This window comes from Panicum virgatum, chromosome 4K, assembly GCF_016808335.1.
Source record: "Panicum virgatum strain AP13 chromosome 4K, P.virgatum_v5, whole genome shotgun sequence".
Taxonomy (NCBI): Eukaryota; Viridiplantae; Streptophyta; class Magnoliopsida; order Poales; family Poaceae; genus Panicum; species Panicum virgatum.
Genome location: NC_053139.1, coordinates 31365995 through 31371994, shown reverse-complemented (window position 1 = coordinate 31371994; position 6000 = coordinate 31365995).

Genomic DNA, 6000 nt, shown 5'->3' with positions numbered 1-6000 from the left:
CAGAAGAAGGCAACTCTAGATATCAAAGCTGACGTGTCTGCCAACGTGAACCGACTCAACCTTCTGAAGAAAGAACTGGCGGAACTTGAAGAAAAGGTCCGCACCACCAAAGAACTCATCCAGGCCGAAGAAACCTCCATCGCAAACTCTAAGCAAGAAACCCAGGAAATAGCCAAGCAGATACAAGCAGAGTTTGCAGACATCAGCACCTTGAGTCGGCAGATAGTCACAGGCGATGACAAGGATGACGAAGCGATTGTAGCACGAGCAGACGCCGTCCGTACTGAAGCCATCCATGCCATAGTGGAATTCCTGAACCAGTAGATAGGCTCAAGAGAGAATTAGTACCACCTGTTTATTTGAGACTTGCAACTATTCTTTTAAAACATCTTAAGTCGATGGTCACACATCGGCTGTTCGCTTTTCATATTTTTCACTAGCCAACTCAAAGTGTTGGCCTGTCATGATTTTTCTTTTTCTTCTTTTTTTTTACTGGCCAACTCAACGTGTTGGCCCGTCGTGATATAGCCAGATGGACGTCATCGGCTTTCATTACTCGCCTTCCCACATGCTCGGGAAATACCTCTTGAGATGCTGACCATTGACAGCAACAGGAAACTTGACACCGTCCAATTCCTCGAGCATGTATGCGTTCCCAGGCAAAACCTGATCAACCTTGTACGGCCCATGCCAAGTTGGAGACCATTTACCAAACTTTTTGTCTTTAGTTCCCAATGGCAATACCGCCTCCCAAACCAGATCTCCAACTCGGAAATCCTTAGGCTTGACCTTCTTGTTGTATGCACGGGCAACTTTAGCCTTGTTCTCTTTGATTTTTTCCAGCGACCAAAGCCTTAGCTCTGTCAGGTCCTCCACGTTATCGTTCATCAAGGCTGCGTACTGTTCAGCAGATAGATCATTCTGAAACTCAACACGCCTTGATCCAGCCGTGATTTCCCATGGTAGCACAGCGTCTTGGCCGTAGACTAGATGGTATGGCGACGTCTTGGTAGACCCATGACATGAAATACGATATGCCCACAAAGCTTCTGATAACACTTCATGCCATCGCCTAGGATATTCATCGATCTTTCTCTTTATGAGCTTGATAAGGCTCTGGTTGGATGCTTCAGCTTGTCCATTAGCTTGGGCATAATACGGAGATGATCTGATCAGCTTAATCCCCATGTCATCGGCAAATTTTCTGAACTCCTCTGATATAAAGACCGATCCTCCATCGGTCGTAATGGTCTGAGGGATCCCAAACCTGTGAATGATGTGTTCTTTGACAAAGCTGATCACATCTCTCGATGCTACTGACCTCATGGGCACTGCCTCTACCCACTTTGTGAAATAATCTGTGGCAGCTAAGACCCATTGGTGACCCTTGCTAGACGACGGGTTGATCTGTCCAATCATGTCCATGCCCCATCCTCTGAATGGCCAAGGTTTGATGATAGGATTCATCACTGATGCTGGCACTATCTGAATTTTGTCATACTTCTGACATGCTTGACATCCCTTGTAATATTTGAAACAATCCTCAAGCATAGTGGGCCAGTAATAACCCGATCGCCTAATCAGCCATTTCATTTTATGAGCCGATTGGTGAGTACCGCAGGCTCCTTCATGTACCTCATGCAAGAGCCGATTTGACTCTGAAGGCCCCAGACATTTGAGCAGTAGTCCTTCCAAGGTCCTGTAAAACATGTCATCCCCTATCAGAACATACTTCATGGCCTTGAGTCTTATCCTTCTGGGTGCCCCCCGAGCCGAATCCTTCAAGTAATTGAAGATATCGGCTCTCCAGTCTCCGGGTTCTAGAAACTGAACCTCCACATCGACTCCATCGGCTGCTTCCCTGTACCCGGAAGCCATCTGTGCCAAATCATTGGCTTCATTGTTCAGAGTCCTGCGTATCCAGTGAAAATTGATGTATCTAAATTGTGACATCAACTCACGGCACTGCATCCATATCGGGAAAAGAGCCTCGCTCTCACATCTATATTCCTCCGTGAGCTGAGAAATCACCAATTTTGAGTCCCCAAAAATTTCCACCGCCTCTGCTCCAGCTTCAAGAAGTAGTTCCATCCCTTTGCGAACGGCTTCATATTCCACCAAATTATTGGTGCACGAGGCAGTCATTCTGATGGAAAAAGAATATGTCGCCCCACGAGGCGAGACCAACAGAATTCCCACACCGCACCCATCATCACAAGCCGATCCATCAAAGAACATAGCCCAAGCACGAATAAATACTGCAGCAATATCAGTGCTGATCCTGTCCGCAACAAGATCCGCCAGTGCTTGCCCCTTGACTGCTTTTGCAGGCTGGTATCGGATATCAAACTCTGACAATGCAAACATCCATTTTCCAAGTCGGCCTTTCAGGACAGGAGCTGACAGCATGTGCTTTATGACATCTGATTTGCATATAACAATTGTTTCCGCCGAGAGCAAAATATGACGAAGCTTTGTACATGTAAAGTATAAGCAAAGGCAAAGCTTCTCGATTTTAGGGTACCTGGTCTCGGCATCTAACATGCGTCTGCTGAGGTAGAAAACCACCCTCTCCTGGCCGTCATGCTTCTGAACCAACACTGAAGCAATAGAAGTGTCACCCACGGATAGGTACACATAGAACGGCCTATCATGCTGAGGAGAAACCAACACTGGAGGCTTTGACAAATATTCTTTGATTTCATCGAAAGCTTGCTGTTGTTCTGCCTCCCAGCAAAACTCATCATCAGATTTGATCTTCACTGGACCCATGAACGGCTCAATGCGCCCAGACAGATTAGAGATAAACCGTCTGACAAAGTTGATTTTACCGATGAGCTTCTGCAACTCTTTCTTCGTAGTAGGTGGCTTCATCGTCTTCACAGCCTCTTGACTCTTTAGGCCGATCTCGATTCCCCGTTCATGCACCAGGAATCCCAGAAATTGACCAGCCGATACACCGAAGGCACACTTCTTTGGGTTCATTTTGAGCCCGAATCTTCGAGTCCGCTCCATAACTTGACGCAGATCTTCTAAATGCTCCGCAGTTGACTTGGACTTGACCACAACGTCATCAATATAAATCTCCACCAGTTTGCCGATGAGATCATGAAAAATATAATTCATAGCACGTTGGTATGTTGCACCGTCATTTTTCAGTCCGAAGGTCATAACCAGGTACTCAAACAAGCCAACCGCACCTGGTACTCTGAACGCAGTCTTGTTCACGTCCTCTGGGGCCATGAAGATCTGGTTGTAACCGGCGTTGCCATCCATAAAACTCATCATTTTGTGGCCAGCAGCGGCATTGATCAACGTCTCTGCAACAGGCATTGGGTATTCATCCTTCGGAGTTGCTCTGTTGAGATCTCTGAAATCGACGCAGACACGCCATCGTCCATCTTTCTTTTGTACCGGCACCACACTGGAGATCCATTCTGCATACCGGCACGGCCTGATGAACCCAGCATCCAGCATTTTCTCCACCTCTTTCTTGACTTCTTCTAGGACTTCGGCCTTCATCTGACGTGCTGGTTGCTGAAACGGCCGAAACCCCTTCTTGAGCGGGAGCCGATGCTCGACGATGCTTCTATCCAGACCGGGCATTTCAGTGTAGTCCCATGCAAAACAGTCCCGATACTCTTTCAGTAATGCAATCATCTCCTTACGCAAAACCGGATCCAACTTTTTGCTGATAAATGTCGGCCGTGGCTTATCCCCAGAACCGATGTCAACTTCTTCCAAATCGTCAGCTGACGTGAACCCGTATCCTAGTTTGCCGTCGTCTGAGAAACCAGCTGCGAACACAGGCGAGTCTTCATTGTCTGCAAGATCAGCGGCAAACACAGGGAGATGACAAGAAAAATTATTTGGCCAACCGCATGGGCTGGCTGCCTCTATACTTCCATTATAATTTGAAATCAAATAGTGGATGAGTGGCCAACTGCCAGAGCAGGCCATCGTGTGTACGTGATGTAACAATTCCGAACCCAAACAGGATTTTCCTATTTTTTGGGGCCGATCGCCGGGATCGGCCTCTCTATTTCTATTACATCCCGTGGCATGCCAGGATGCATTTACTCTGTGAGGCCAGTGGATAAGACCAGCCTCAATCCGTTTTTTGTCGCCTCGATCCGATCACAGTCTTCAAGGGCAATCCCTGAGATCGGCTCTTGTCCTTCTGCACCCCAAGCATGCATATCCGCGACAGAGACTTCGCTGGAATCGTCTGCAGGGACCACTTCTACTTCATCGCCGTCCCATTGGACGAGGTACTGATGCATTGTGGAGGGGATACAACAGTTGGCATGAATCCAGTCCCTTCCAAGCAGCACCGTGTATGTACTCTTGCTGTTAACGATGAAGAACGATGTCGGTACGGTCTTGCGGCCCACTGTCAGTTCCACATTAAGAACCCCCATTGCTTCTGATGGTTGTTCGTTGAAGTCATTGAGCATCACATTGGTCTTGATCAGATCAGCAGAAGAACGACCCAGCCGGTGCAGCACAGAGTACGGCATCAAGTTGACTGCAGCGCCAGTGTCGACCAACATCCTGTTCACAGGCTTGCCGTTGATGAAGCCCTTGAGATATAACCCCTTCAAGTGTTTGTAGCTCTTCTCCTTGGGCTTCTCGAAAATGATTGGCCGTGGGCCGAGATCCAGCTGCGCGACGGCCAATTCCTCCTGTTGGGGTGCTCGAAACTCCAACGGGAGCACGAACACCATGTTCACGTCAGCCGATGGTTTTTCGTCGGCTTTTGTCTGCTTGGGGCGCCACTCCATCCTCGGGGGGCGCCTCTCTTCCCTCTGTGGTCGCCTAACTTGCTCCGCGAGATCCGGACGCGCTTTCCTCAGCACGTCAAGATACTTTGCTTCTGCGTCTTCGAGGTTGCGCAAGCGCTGTATTCTGCGCTTCTGCGACCGATTGAGCCCGTCAGGACACCACCGTGGGCGATGGTACCTGTCTTCTTCCTCTGAATCTGAACCACCTCCGGATGGGCGCCCCACATGGTCGTCCTGACGTGTTCTGGGCCCCAAACGCCGGAACACCGATGTCTTGTCTTGTTGATGCCCTCGAGGCCTGCACTCCAAGCAATCATCTATAGTAGGTAATCGGCTCATGCCGGAATTCCAACAGTACCTGAAGAACGGGCAATGCCAGTGGTCGCGTGTAGCCTGGCGCCTGCCCAGTGTCCTTCCTGAGCAGTGCTCATACTCGTCTTCCTTCGATTTGTATCGGCGGCGTAGCTGATACTGGTACTGGTATTTCTCCAGAAGCCGATTAGAAGCTGGAAGCTGATTGCGGATGTGACGTACTTGCTCTTCAGTCACATGCTGCTATTCCAAATCACGTTCATCTCGCGGCCGTTTGCTAGAAGCGGCCTCTCTCCTCTGCTTGTTATGGCGGCGCACAGGTCCCACCATGTTGATCTGGAATGCTAGATCCTGGCCTTCGGATCCGACGTCTGACAGCTCCACAACGTTAACCGGTGGGAAGGGCTTCGTGTCAACCTTCATGGTGTGTTGAGCCAGGATCAATCGGCCTTGTTCGATAGCCGATTGGATCTGTCGACACAGCTCCTTGCATTCACCCGTGGCATGAGTGAACGAGTGGTGCCATTTGCAGTACAGCCTCCCCTGCAGCTCTTGTGGCGTCGGTAGCTTGTGGTTCTCTGGGAGCTTCAGCTGTTTTTCTTTGAGGAGCAGGTCGAATATCTGCTCTGTTTTGGTTACGTCGAAGTCGAAGCCCTTCACAAGCCCATGCTGCTTGATCCACTTGCATGTGACAGGATTTGCCCCCCGGGTCCACTCTGCCACGCAAATTCCGTCACGCGCCCGGAGGATGTGTGAAAGCCGGGCGTGCCACCTGACCTATACCCGATCAGGAGGGTGTAGACGTGCCCCGAACAGTTTCCTGCATACAAAGACACGTGTAAACGTAAGTCTGAGCCGTGGTCGGCTCCCCGGGACGACTCTTGCATCGGCTTTGAAGAGCCGA